At 34.9% G+C, this 15,745-nt stretch overlaps 1 protein-coding gene across 2 annotated transcripts in view; it reads right to left on the reverse strand.

Annotated features, from left to right (window-relative positions):
- Positions 1-15,745, reverse strand: part of PRKD1 (protein kinase D1) — a 152,838-nt gene that overhangs the window by 112,551 nt on the left and 24,542 nt on the right. The window lies entirely within an intron of this gene.

The following is a 15,745-nucleotide window of genomic DNA, read 5'->3' on the forward strand; positions in this document are numbered from 1 at the left end:
ATGGTCTGTGCTGGATGTGAAGTTTTAGCCATCAGAAACCTGTAACTACTACAAATTATTAAGACACTTAGTTTATAGGTTGACAATACAAATCTGATATATCTGTATCACTGGTTCCAATAACTGCAGCCATGAAAATGCTGGACTGCTCAACAAACAGTGAAGCTTAGTTTTCAGGATGCTGATACTACATAATCTTAAATTGGAAGCAGTGTGAAAAATGTCTTAGTCACCTTTTTTTTCTGTTTGGAGATTTTTTAATTATTATCATTTTTTTTAATATTTTGCAGTGTTCCAGATACTTAGGTGAAAATTCTCCAAACCAATACAGCCAAAAATGTTAACAGTACTAATCATTTCATAACCATATATAAGTACTCTCCAGTACTTAAAGGGTGGCTACAAAGAGGACAGAGGCTCCCTCTTCACAGGGAGCCACCTGGAGAAGACAAGGGGCAACAGGTACAAGTTGCACGAGGAGAGGTTCCACCTCAGTGTAAGTGCTTTCTACAGTGAGAGCAATCAATCACTGGAACGACCTCCCCAGGGATGTGGTAGAGTCCCCATCACCGGAGGTTTTCGAGATGCAATTGGACAGAGTGCTGGATAATCTCATCTAGGCTCCCTTTCCCACAAAAGGTTGGACCAGATGATCTTTTGAGGTCCCTTCCAACCTGCGCTGTTCTATGACATAAAAATCTGCCCACCAGAAAAATAAAAGAACATACACAAAATATTGTCAGTACTGCTAACAAACAACAAGTAATGATTTTGAAATCACATGATGAGTTAAATCAAATGAACAAATAAAGCAATTTTTCATGTTTTCTTTGTCACTAGAGAAGGATAAAATGTTAATATAACGATGTTACTTGACTCTTTTGGGTTTACATACTCTGGTTCTTTTCTGCCTACAAGTGTGCTCTGTAGCTGTCCTCCATCAATTTGAAAGGTACTGGAACCATCATGTTCTGCAGGAACCCACTCAAAGTCTACTTGTATTCAGCAAGGCTGTAATAATGTAATAACCTATGGAGACCCTTTTGACCATGTATGATGGAGGAGAGGCTTGCTGAGATACAATTTTTTAGCAAACCAAACTAAGTCAGAAAATTAAACCATTACTGAATGGCCTGTCATTCTTGATTTTAGAAAGTATTTTGTAACAGACTCAACTACAGTACAGATAGCTCTTACAATGAAAGTAAGGTCTGTATCACTTTGGACTGTTAGCAACTCGGACATAAGCCATTAAAAAACTGGTTTGGGTTAGCTTTAACCTGTGTATAGAACTTATTAGAACTCTTTATTGATTTCTCATTAAAGCATGTGTGCAACTTACTTGGTTGGAGGCAAATGCCTTTCATCAGAAAAACCATTTAATAAACTTAAGTATTTCTTCAACCTAAATATTTGAAGAAGAAAAGCACACAGCTTCGAACTTGGTTTGCTTTAAGTTAGCTAAGTCAGGTAACGCAACAAGACGCAGATCCAACAAGTACTGTTTGTTCATAAGAAAAACATTTTAAGGTAATTATTTGAAATTAAAATAAACATATTTTATCCTTATTTTTAAAGACTAACAATTAGCTGTTACAAATTATTCAATAAAAATATATTTTTGTAAGATTTACAATTACTAAATTAAAGCAAATTAAAAATACTGTTCCAACTGGCAGTGAAGCAACCTATCTGCCAAAACTGTAAAATTTTGAGTATCTAAACAAACAGAAAGAAGTTCTACTTAAAATTTAACTATGTTCATTATTGTCCAAAATTTGCTTGGTGATAACAACTTGTACTGCCCTCCTAGTGAAATAAACAAACAAAAAAGGCCTCTGATTTAGATACTCTTTGTTGTTGACAGAATTCACATAAAGCTTTTATTTATAGACACACACATGTGTATACAAAATATTAACGAAGTAACAGTGTTACATGCAGACATTGCCTACTTTGTCTTTTTCACTTGTAAATACATTTTAAATGAGCTAATTGAGACAACACATTTGCAACTGCTGTTGCTTTTTCTCCAGCTTTTATTCACAATTCAGATCTTAAAATAGCTAATCTAGAGCATTCTGGGGATAATCTATGGATACTGTACTTAAAGTGCATTGTTTGAGCATCTGGAAAGCTAAAAATCTACTAAATAGCCAATCCCTTAAACATATGATTAGAGAATAAAAAAATCTATCTTAGATCTGTTCATAGAAATGGCTTGAAACTGTATATCACTAACTGTACTTATTTCTGCTGAATAGGTTTTTCAAAAAGTATTGATTTTACTTAGTCTTAATTGAAATCTGGTCTGGAAAAGGACATTCACCTCATCAAATTAACTTACTGAAAATCTAAATTATTCCTGTTAAGAAACTATTTAGGAAATGTGATTTTTAAATATTAATTTAGCTCCAAGACATCATATGGTATCGGTCTGCCTTGGTAATGTCTTTGTGCAACATTTGAATTAGATGCCATTTGAGGGGCACAAAAATATTAATTTCCAGACATTAGCCTATAGTCAAGGTTCAACTAGTTTTAAGCACTGTTATTCTTGTAATAATGACAACACATTATGGGTAGATTGTTCTAAGGTTGTTGGGCTTTTTTTAAGAAAAAAAATGTATAATTTAATGTTTTATTCATTTTAAGCCACAATGTTACTGAAATTACTATGAAGAATTGGGTTAACACTGAAATACAGCTGAAGAGAAAAATCTCTTCACAGAGTTCATAATGACAAGATGACGTGCATTTTATTTAAATTTTGCTCACTGGGACAGCCTCATGAGATGCATATCTCATTTAAATGAGGACATTTGGATGACAATTGTAAAATTTGACTATGAAATGTAATGACTAAGGTCTAAACTGCATGAACTTACAGACATAATTATTCAGCACGTACCATACGGTATAAGAAAATGAAGTGAGAAGACTCACTATTAATCAAGTTTAAATACAATGATAGTGTGGTACAAATGACATCCAGCAAGTGCTATAAATAATATTCTGCAAGCAGTGCAAACTAAACTGCTCTATGATCTAATATTTATTGAAAAATTTCTCAATATATTTAAAAGAGTTCCTAGTCATTGACACAACTCAGCCCCACCACCACCACCAGTCCAGGAAGGTGACTACTTCAGAGGTCATACAGGCCATTAGAGCAAATCCTAACTTAGGTACTCTAAATTGCATTGTTCTTAAACTTACTTCCCCCCATCACTATACAGAAGAGCCTAGATTATTTTAGGTATCTCTCCTGGGTATTCCTCCAGCCCTACAGCTGACCCACTTACAGTGCTACATTTCTACTCCACTGGGATAGAAGAACGTGTTAATTGTACTACCATTTATATGTATTTTAGCTTATTGCAACTTGACATTACAATACGATCTCTGCAGACATGGAAGGAATTAACTTCACTCTAAGAAAAAAAATAAATTAGCCTCAGAAGGGCAGCTACAATTTTGAAAGTCTTAGGAACACCTTTTTAGTATTTCCTATGTATTTTGATTCTAACACAGTGGTTCTTGGCCTTCATCACACTAACTCCACGTTACAACAGACGAAAGCATTGAAGTTCTTGTCCATCTAATCATAATTGAAGGTAAAGAGGCTACCTATATTTAATATGTATACAAACACATTTTTAAAGAACACATACAAAAAGAGTGGAAGACCTGCTGTCTGACTTGCTGATTGAACATTTGCTTGACTGTTTACATAAACCAGCGCAAGAGGCAGAGGGATCAACCAACTCAAAACACAAATCTCTTAATTTACGGGTTAACTTCAACTTCAGTGGCAACTGGTTATATTCCCTATGGAGATGAGGTCCCTGAAACAGACATGATTTTCAAGTTACCTGTAGTAATTTTATGAACCAATGCTGCAGTTTACCTCATTTCTTTTTAAACGTACAAATATCCTCATGATTAAGGTATCTGCTAAGAAGCTGTGAAATTAGCATATTTAGTTTCCATTGAAAACATTAATATGCAAATTGATGAATATAAAATGAGAAAAATAATGGAGTTCACCTTTGCGTAATCAAACATTCTGGGAAAGACATTCTTTTTCGCCTCAAAAATGGAAAAAAGGAAAGGCAACATAGGAATAAGGCTACCATCAGTCTGCCAATTTAAGTAAAAAAATAAAATGAAATAGATTTACTACTGATTACCTTTAGCTATATGTTATTTACAAATGATATCAAACATGTACAAAATTTGAGTTCTGTAAAATACCTTTAATTTTCATGGTAAAATCTGAGAAAGCAGTTCAGATTTTGAATATCAGATTTAAAATGCAGTATATTTACAAGGCAACCTATCAGTAAACGGTATACTCAATTGCTCCTAGCCCAAATCTAGCAGGACGAGCAATGATGGCTCATATCCTGAATTTCTCAAACTATTCCTTCTAGAAAAGTAGAAAAGACAAGACAAGGTATCCACAACACACTGCCACATAAAAACCTAGCAAAATGTAAGCAGGATTTGGGAAGTCCCTACAGCATAAAAAAAAAAACCAACAAAAAAAAACAAAAAACAGTGAAACATCTTGGAAAAACCTTCTCATAGAGAGGAAAGTTTGCATTGTACTAGTAAAATTAATATTGAAAAACAAAGTCTATTGTCTGAAAAATAAAACTGAAATTGATAAAGTGTCTTTGAATATAGATACATGCGTTCTTCCTGAATTTTGCCATTAGCGGCAGTTCAGGCAAGAAAATGTGCCTTTTACTTCCATTGTTCCACACAAACTCAGTTGACTATTGAGGTTCTCTTCAAGGTTTGGTGTGCCCATTAATGTATGTCCCAAAAATAGACCTGCTATTCCTATACCTTCGTTGAACTAAGAAAATCCACATGGAGCAGACATAAAAATGACCTTGCATATTTGTTTCATGTATTTAAGCTTAAGGAAGTCAATGGACAAGTTCTTGTATTGACACAGTAATTCCTTTGCTTAAATTCATTAAGAGACTAGGACTCCAGGACTCTAAGGAACTTAGTCCCTTATCCTTTTCCTATTTCTCCCCAGAATTGACACCAGAATTTGGCTTGCTCTATATGAATGTAAAAAAGTCACGCACTATGAACTCCAGTTATAGGAAATCCTGTCTCTGCCTCTCTCTCTCTGTATATACACTTGTATAATGTTCTATTATTGTACTTTTACACTTCAGGAATTTAGATAGCATGATGACAGGTCTTCAGCAATACCTGAAATGGATACTCAGATCTGTAATTTACCCATACCTTTTACAGGTACAATATAATAGGTGTGTACATAAGAAAAACAGTATTCCAAAACTATTTTCCAAGGTGAATATGGCCCAGGACGTGTAAAAAAAAAAAAAAAAAACTAATGAATCATTGCTTCCAAAATAAAAAAAAATAGCATTTGCAAGGAAAAAAAAAATTTCTGGGAATGTCACCAATATTTAAGTAATGAAACTGAAGAACACCCAAAATCCTCACTACCTACTGCATCTTCCATCATTCATAGGGTATGAACTAAAAATACTGTTTTGCCTGACAAGCTAATACTCACCTTTCAAACTTGTGTCACTTTTTAGGGAAGAGGGGGGCTGGAGGGGGACAGGAAAGAGAGAAAATGAAAGCAAACACTGTCATTTGTACATGTTGCTTAGCAATACACCATATGAAACTAGCAGAAACGGTGACATTGGCCCCCGGTTGAATTTACATAAACTCTAAACGTGCGTCACTGAAAGAGGTGTGAACGCAAAATGTCAGGTATATAACTTAGAACGACAATAGAGACACAGGAGCACAAAGATATGTGTTAGCATTCTAAAATCTAAAGAGAAATGTCACTTCTTTATAGTATAGAAATGTTTATGGCAGCAGTCTTTCCCTTTTATGATTTGGGAACTGATATGAACTAAAATTAAAAATAATTCTCTTTTCCTGATAAGCACCATAATAAAAGAAATTAACTGTATTCCTGCAACAATGATTAAATACATCTTTAAAACACGCATTTCCCACTCACAAGCTTTGCCCTCACAGCACTAGTTTTTTCTACATACTTTATTAATCACTTATTTTCATTCTGAATAGAAATAAAGTTTTAAAATAGTTATATACTACTACTATTACTGGTAACACTTCTGTAAGCATTGCCCACTGATCTCAAAGCACACAACTGCGGAGTGAAATATACTTGTCCTTTTTAAAGGTGAAAAAATAAAGGCACAGAGTGATGTAATGACTCAATCACTTACATGAAAGTGTCAAAGAGTAAAACTTTCACAACAGAGACAAAATACTGAAAGTAATAGTAAATTAGTGTCAGCACTTTCATACCACGTTTCACACCACAGTCCATATATAAGGTCAGTTCTATCTACAGCAATATGTCAAAACACAGAGATCAAAGACTTAGAGGAGAAAGGCTTATGTTTTAAAATTTTTACAGATTTTTAGACACACTTTTAAACACATTATCCACATACACATAGAATAAGTGTATATTCCCTTCTTCATTAAAATTAAATCTTTAGAAAACAGTTGAGGAAGTTTCCTAAGCAGTTTCCTAAAGGATAGTAGATAAAATAAATATTTTTTTCCAAAGCAGAGAAAAAAAAAAACAGGAACCAAAACAGTTTTTCAATATTCAATATAAACTAGTATATATTTTTACCCATAATCTGCAACAGCCAAAGACATAACAAAGGATACAATAACTTCATATTATAATGCTTTATTGCTACATAGCCAAACTTCTTCTAAGAACAATTACTTTTCCAGCAAATAGTGATTCAAAAGTTGAAAGGTCATCATATGACACTAATTCTGCATTAAATATACTAAGTAAGAATGTAATCGACACAATGAAAAAACCAAATACCACTCTCTATCTGTAGATAAAGCCATTCATATTTTTTTTAAAGCAGAGATAGAGTAGGGGTTTGTATTTAATGATAATAAAAATTCATATGGCCTATTTCTATTTCCACTTACTGGTTTTCACATACATAGCAATTAGTTAAACAGCTGAAAACCAAAAAAACCTGCCAGATTGTCTTTTTCAGCTGTGGATCCATATTTGTAAGGCACATGTCACTGAGTATTCAGTCTGATAAAACAGATGCAATGATTATTGGTGGTGTTTCTGGGGGGTGGGGACAAAGAAATGCATAAAAATCCTCTTCCTAACAGCCTGCCCAGTGCCATTTCGAGTGAAGTACTCCACAGGGACAGTCATCCTACCACCTTGTGAGCAGCCAGTATCCTCACTGGCCTTCAGAAGGCAAATCGCTGCCTTACTGCAGAGTAGATATTGCCTTTATTTCCTTATCTGAAACAGCTGCAATTCTCCAGGTCACTCTCTTTTTTCGATAGCTAATCAACTGAGTTGGAAAAATGATGCAAACTTGAAATATAGTAGGATATAAAAAATGCTGCAAATTGTTGTTGCATCCTGAAACTTTTTTTCCTGAACAATTTAGTCACTGTTCTTTACATATACTAATAAACATAATTTTAAAGCAAGAATGTTTGCTAGTGTTTATGTTCAGGCATACCTATTTCTTCATCTGAATTAGGATGGCTCAAGACACACATAACAAAACTCCGAAATTTAGAAAACCATTTCATTTTCTATTAATCAGCCAGAGGAAATACAAAGTGAAAGTAAGAATGTATTACTGAGTTCAATATACTAAAATAATCTCAGAAAAAAGTCATTACACATAGTGAATTGGAAACTGTTGTTTTCCTCTATGAAAGATACTCCCAGCTAGCCAAAAGTAGAAGCAACAATTGCCCAGTTGCCTAGAAGCAGTAAATATACAGGAAAGGCTTTTATATATGTTATCACAGTGAGGCATTCCAAGTATTGAGCTTTTAAAGCTTCCTGAAAAAAACTCTGAAAAATCTATTATTCTTGCAATATTCAATTCGGGCCCAAAGAACCCAAGTCATGATGAATTTTGATTGATGGATAACCAAGTGATTGATGTTTACATTATGGCTTAAACAAGATGTTTGACTTTGCAATTGGGATGGACTAAAAATACACTGAAGGATCAGTTACAGCATTAAACGTGACTGAAGATAATTTAACCATGCTTCATCATCTGTCCACTCCCCAGCTAGCTCACACTAAATCAACCTAAGCAGACTTACAGTAAGCAGTATCTAACACTCAGATACATATGACCATTATCTTACCCTACTGGTAATGTCCATCATGAGGCAGAGGATGACTGCATTTTTCCCCACATGAAAACTGCACATGAGACTGTGGAATAGCTACAAGGATCTCATGAAAGAGGGTGCAAGGCAGAGTTACAATGTACCAGAAAAATTGATTTGGCCGCATCCACCACTCATTTTATTCAGACCCATAGTTCCAAAACTTTTTGGTGTATTCTCAGAATACAGTATAAAAGACTCAAGATGACTGCAAGATATGAGAAAACTATCCCTGATGACAGAACAAGATTTATACACACAGCTCTTAGCATGCCCCAGCTGACAAGTATAAGACAACCCTTTCCCTGTAACTGGAAGTAGCACTCTAGCTAAACAAATGCATTCTTAAATGGTTCCTTAGGCACGGAGTACACAGACTTACAGAAAATTTGTAAGCTCTTTTTATATAGCATATAAGGATCTTGTGGAATCAGAAGCATCAACAGGATCAAAAAGACATTAGACAAATAAATGAACCACAGGTCCAAAACATATCCTACAAGAAGAATGGATGTGCCCTCTAAAATCCCTAATCAATGATTTGGAGTTGGGGGGCGGCGTGGGAAATAAGCTCATAAGAGGAGCCAGGTGTGAGTTGCCTCCTTAAAGAGCTTCTCCTAACTACTACTGCTGGAGACAGGAGTACTTGGCTAGACAAACAAGTGGTCTGGCTCATGAGATTTTTGATGTGCTGAAGTCCTTATGTCCAAGACACAGATTGGTGCAGTATGGAGACCAGAAGAAAAATCAAGTATCACTTTATAAAATTTAAAAAACAAAACAAACCTTTTAATTGTTCACCACAGGGCTACAAATGCTATGGCCATTTTCAATCCATTTCCTACGTTCCTCTCTTAAGAAAAACAAGTGATGGCAACCAATGAGAAAGGAAATAGAAATTCTACTGCAGGTGTTTTGTTTTAAGTAGAAGAATGTCAGTAATGGCATGCACATTTTATGTCCTTCATGAGGCAGGTGATTTTTCAAACTTTCTGCCTTGTACAGAAAGCACTTGCCTCAGGGGATCCAAATAAAAGAAACTTCCAAGTCCTGCACATATTTGCAGAAGCGACAACACATTTAGCTGCCTAGAAGAAGTAAAGTTAATTGCACCATGAAGTTCCAGATCATTGGGCTGGAAGAGTGATGAATGGACTTCATGTGAGATTATGGGGTTGAATTCAATTTACTAGGCTGCTCATTAGCATTAGTTACCATATATAATTTTCTCCCATATATAAAATACATTCATTTAAGATATTAGTGCTCTTAAACCTAACGCATACAATATATTTTAAAGTTAGAGGACCTGAGTACAAATTAGAACCATTTATGAATAGGAATCTGATTAATGTAAAAAGAGTATAATTCATAAAAGCCATATAACTTAATAGCAAAGTCTCTGTCCTGGCGGTGATTTTCTTCTGCTATACTGTTCAACAAATGACCCAGGAAAACAGAAACTTTGATCACCTGAACTACTTACCCAAAACCAGTTTGGCAAAAATATTTAATTATAGCACTATCTGAGAATTTTTCTAAATGTGAAGTGTTTACAGATATTTTGTAAACATACAATATTTCATCACTGAATGTGATGACATGACAAGCTGCAGGATGAAAACAGAAACATTAAACATATTCGTCTAGCTTATTAGGTCAATTGGCAAAACTGTAAGAAGGGTTTAAGCTTTCCAAGCCTAATGATAAAGCACATAGACATCAGTACAATTTAGTTCCATTCCCTTTGCATGTTTTTGAACTAGTACATTATACATCTGAATATACACCAAAAGATTTTTAAGTTTGCTAAGACAGACATTTTAAACTTCAGAAGTGCCAAAATTAAGGCTGCCTATGAAAGCTTAATCTGCTTTGCAGGACCATGCTACCAGTACTTGTTACACTTGTAACCATACTACTTTTGAACCCCTCCATCACTCCGTGCCTGTGACTAAACCATTTCTTTTCTCCTTGCTGTTCAGATACAGTATGGAGCAACTTATTTTAAGATGCTGATAATTTTTTTAAATAATGTTTGAATAAATTTTCTACAGTTACATATGTATGATACTCATTGCTATAGTATGCTAATCTTTCCAAAAATATTACTGTGACAACAGTCATGTGAAATAAGAAACATGATTAGGTCTGTTTGAATTATCAGGAACTTAGTCAAAGGAAAAATAAGCAGAAAGTAGTTGTCTGTGGCCAGTTTGATCTTACATATATCTAGGTGGGGTTTTTCCAAAGTACTTCCCATTACATGTGACTGATACATATAATGCAAACCCAGAATTCAAGGTGGCATATCCTCTGTGTTGCAAAATATAAAGAAGGGCTGTGGTTGGAGCCACGGCAAGAACAGTGGGAGAAAAGGCTTTTCACAGCACTGCAAGTTATAAGTGATGAAGGGTAATCAAGACGATAAAGCCACAACAGTTTCCTCCCTTTTGCTCCTTCCCTACACCCAAAATAAATCTGTATTTTTTAACATGGTGTTCAGTTCATTCAGCACTTCGTGTGGTTGCAGCTGCAAGCTCCTACACTTCTGCAAGCCAAGTCTCACAGTCTGAGATTGGATACAGAGAAAGTGATGGTGCAGTATTAGTGAAAAGTTACTTGACTTGCTCCACAAAGGAATTTAGCAGCAGTATGGGGATAAATACAGTCCCCCAAAACGGCATCCAACTTTATAAACTATGCCATTATCTCTTCTCTTTCTCCACTTTTTTTCCTGCCTCATTCACCACATAGACTTCAAAACTTGCCACAAATTAAGGTGATTCCATGTTGTCAACAGCATCCTTCACTATTCAGTCCCAGTTCAACCCCAGAGCTATAGCCCAAAAGTTCAAACACATATGTATTCCTCTGGGTGCATTCTGAGCTTTGGTTTAGTTTAGTATGGAGCTATGTGATATTCCTCTTCCTCTGGAGACATTTCTGCTCATCTTCTGTTCATTAGAAAAAAGAAATGGGAAATGCTTTCTTTACCAGTGGAACAGCTGGCATAGACCTATAGCTTTAGATCTACTAGATCTTCACTAGTTCAAGGTATTTGTGCAGTGAGCTGTACAAACGTGATTTCCTGCTCTACTATTGCAAATAAATTAGGACATAGCATATGAGTGGTTCCAGATACAGAGGTTGCATAGAGAACCAGATGTCAACAGTTTTACAGCTCCACCCTGATTGTGTTTTCTACTCTTGTAAATGTCAATCTCAGTTTGTACATTTTACAGAACATCTCATCCTCAGGTTAAAAAAAAAAAAATCACATTTTTATAAAAATTAAAAAAAAAAGGGGGGGGGGGTTGCCTACACTTCTTCATGCTTGATTTCAGTCAGTAAATTCCACTATGTTCTTGTTCCCTAGATTTCCCTCAAAAAAATCGTAGTCACTCATAAAATGGGGGAAGAGGTGAGGTTTCATTAAGCAATGGAGCCAAGCTTTCTGAAAAGTGTTTCTTCCAGTGATTGTCTCTTGCAGCTACACTAGCACATGCATTGACTAGTAAAAATTTACTCTCATGTTACTTGTGTCTCCTAAAACTGGTCATCTTTCTACAGCCCTGAAAGAACTGTTGGGTTTCCTTGAAAAGAATCCTAAAGTAAAAGAGGCAAAATCACCACGTTCCCCAGGAAACAGATTCCTTTTGTGGATACACAATCTGAAGTGCCCTCAAGTGCTGGCTGACATTCAAGGAGCTATGCAAGAAGCATGCATGTGCAAACACAGCATACAGTTGATGGAAAAACAAACACAGAATAGCCTAACACTGGAAGCGTGTGGCAAATTAAAAAGTTCACAGACAACTATTTCTCCAGGCTTGGAGATCAGATCTAAATGACCACTTCCATCCGGTCTCAAGTATTTTTTTTATTGTTGCTTAACTTATTTTAAGGAATGCAGGACACTCTCCTCATCCTGACAGAAACATAGAAAATCTGTGCCAGTTACAAAGAGCGCTAAGGAAGTTAGTTAGCTTGTTTATAATCAGTAAAAGAATTGTTCTAAAAATAATTATATTCTTAAGACTTACAGTCAAACCACATAAAAGTTTTTTAGCTGCAAGCTCTCACCAAGGTAGGAGTGCAACATTTTCTAAATCAGCTTAAACCAAATTTGTTCTCTATGGAAAAATGCAGTCAAGATTAAAACACAACAGACATTCTGAACTAAAACTGTGCAACATTTTCTTGCACATTTTTTAGCATACTATCTCTGAGCTTAATTATATCTTGTACATTCTGTGAAACTTAATATCGACACTTGTCTATGGGAGTAAATTACATCCCTTTAACAAGAGAGTTGTAAATAAAAATGTAACTGATATTCTTTTTTTAGGTTCCTCGAGTTTTAAAGGTTTCTTGACCTAAACTGATTTAATAAGTTGAATCTTTAATTTTGTTGCAGAATTTTTCTTCTACATTCCCTTTTGCATAAAGACTACAATGTAGATAAACCGATATGCTCCAAAACGCTGCATCTAAACTAGACCTGTATTTCTGTAGTTAAAGAAATTGCCCTTGTTCTCAGTTGTAAAAATAAATATTCCCAAAACATAAATACATCCCCAGCTATTTTTTCCTCATCCAGCTCCCTACTTCTTCCTCTAAGTTACCTATTCCAATTGTATTGGTCACTGCTTACACAACTGACTGATTTCTCCTTTCATGACAACACAGCTTCTGCTTCACTACTACCCCAAGAAGGTCAGGCAAATTGTAATTCTTTTTTTAATTGTAGAGAGAAAAAAAAATGGGTGCAATCAGAAATGATTAGAACCCTAGTTCAGATTCCCTCCACATTTCACGAGACAAAGAAAGACCAAATTAGGTTTAGTATATGATGAGCAAAAGCACACCCCTTCAGCTGCAGCTCTTTTTCACAGGCATTCATGCATACTAATATCATAAAAAACAAAATGCTAGAGTTGAAGACAACTTCTGAGTATCTGGTTTTTGTTCAAAAGATTTACCATTATAAGCACAAATAACATGACAAAGAGTCTTAAATTTACATTCTACTGCTATATCGTAAGGTGTCCAATATACTGAAACATGGACCAATTTGTCCTATTAAAGCATGGCAATTTTCTGCACATTTTTAGACATGCTAATCAATTTAGATCAGAAGATATGGAAAACCATTCCAGCTTGTTGCTTTCAACCAGAAGGATTTTCCAACCTTTGAACAAGCAACCTCTCAAATACTGAAAATTTAATTATTAGTTTTCAACTGAAATACGGTATCTCTTCCAATGTGTAATATCTCTGTGCCTGCGGCCTTACTGCTAAACCTAACCCAACAAGCCTTATTAATCTTGGAGACTTCATAAATAATTAAGCAAAAATCATGGCTGCACTTTTCTGAATCTTGTCCGATAGGAAAAAGGAGATCAGTCAGAATCACCAAGAGACACATTTGACAATTTTAGGATGCAGATGTCAAGCTGCCTGAGTAGGCATTGTTCCACAACCATCCTGTTTACTTCATAGTTCCTACAGAGACTATTGTTGATGGATTAAAAGCTGTCACTCAAATGTCTTCATGTAGTCCTGAAACTGACAGGTTCGTAAAACTGATTTACACTTTTTGATTTTGGGGAGGAAGGATCACCTTTTAATTTTTATATATATGTATGGATTTCTGTTGATAATTCCTAATTACATTCATCTATTTAAAAAAGACCTTTTTATAGAGTTTGTACAAATTACCATTGGAAAAATATGCAAAAATAGCATATTTTCATGTTTGGTTAATACACAAAAAATTCTGCCAAAGCTTAGTGAAAAAACTCTGTAAGGTACAGACATCCTTCAGGGAAACTACAACTTATTTCCACATAATCCAGACAAGATAATCTACTGTTTCAGATGATCCATAATTTCACTCAAATCCATAATGTAAAATCAAGTAGTGTAAACTCATGTGGATAAATATAAAATTTATCATCTTCATCTTTGCTTAAATTTTGTTTAGACTCTCTTCTCGGTCAGCTAGGGTTGAAATATAGCTTTTTAAAATTCTTCTTAAGAAAATGGGTCAGCAAGTCCATCGTGACAGTTTAAAAAATTGTAACATATATTCAGTAGTAAAAATAATGCAAGACAAACTACTCATTTATTTCCTACCAGGTGCTTGCTGGTAAGAAAGGAAAACATATATGTAATTTTCAAACTTTAAGTGGGACCAAGAAAAGCAGAAAATGAGAAAATTTCATTTTGAAAGTCATGATGCTACATAACTTTATAAACACTTTGAAAGCCATTATTTGAATTTAAAGACATTTTTGAATACTCTAATGTAACTACACCCAAGATGCCTTCAGATTTAGGAGTCACATTTGATTCACTTGTGGCAATCCATTTTAAAAATGGGTTGGAGAATGAATTGAGGAGCTACAGGAACTTTTAACAAAATACAGCAGTGTACACATTTCTAAGCCTTATGCTTTTTTACATACTATGAATTTACATGTTTGAATATTTTTCTCCTCTCTGGATAAAGTGATTACATGCATATCACTCTTTAATTCCCCCAGAAACAGTCTGATTAATTTTTAAAGAACCATTTTGTCATTAGTTATGGATTTGACAGAAGCAAAGACAGCTGAGGCACATTAATGTAGTTTCGGAAAGCAGCAGGTGAAAGATAAACAGTCTGAAACTCTGGGACATACACGAGTCTGCACACAAGGAAACAGAAATGTGACAATAAATACAGGTAAAGTGATGGAAAGAGATGTTTACTTTTCTACTTTTTTCCCTGGCAGAGGAGAACAAATATCCATGAAGACAAATAATCCCTTCCAAATTATGTTCTTGTTTCTACAGCTTCTAGCTAAAATTAGTCTTTGCAGCAATAGTGGCTCACTTACCTGGCTGTAGTACAAACTGGCATATAATTGAAGACATAGAGCAAATATATATATATATATATTTTCCATGAAGAACAAATGTGTCACACTTTTTTTTTTTTAAACAAAAATTCAAGCAAGAAATTCAAAAACCTTTTTTCCCATGGAGATTTACTTCCATAAATGTATTCATGGCTTTTTGTTTCCTTCTTGTATTTAACAAACATTGTTAGTTGATCATTACCTAAAAACATGGACAACGGTTGCCAATATGCTGTTCATTTTTAGTAACACAGCTAGTCAGGGAAGTCTTCAACAACCATTTATCTTCCTCCATGCAACTGCTGCCCAGAGCCTTCCTGGGCTGAATGCACCAGACCTCACTTGCATTTGGAAGCCCTGGACCTGGCTAGTACTTGAACACCACTCAGGAATCCTTGACATCACACATAACCCCAAATAATCAAAGCTTAGTGAACATCAGACTATAGATATCACATACAGTAGTAGGGGAAAAAGAAGTGTAAAAGTAAGACTGTAACAACTGAGAATGTTGCCTAGAATATTTACACAAAGACAAGAGACCAGAGAAGGAATGTCAAGTGAAGAACAGAACTTAAAGTCCTTTTTTATTTTTC

This window comes from Ciconia boyciana, chromosome 6, assembly GCF_034638445.1.
Source record: "Ciconia boyciana chromosome 6, ASM3463844v1, whole genome shotgun sequence".
Lineage (NCBI taxonomy): Eukaryota > Metazoa > Chordata > Aves > Ciconiiformes > Ciconiidae > Ciconia > Ciconia boyciana.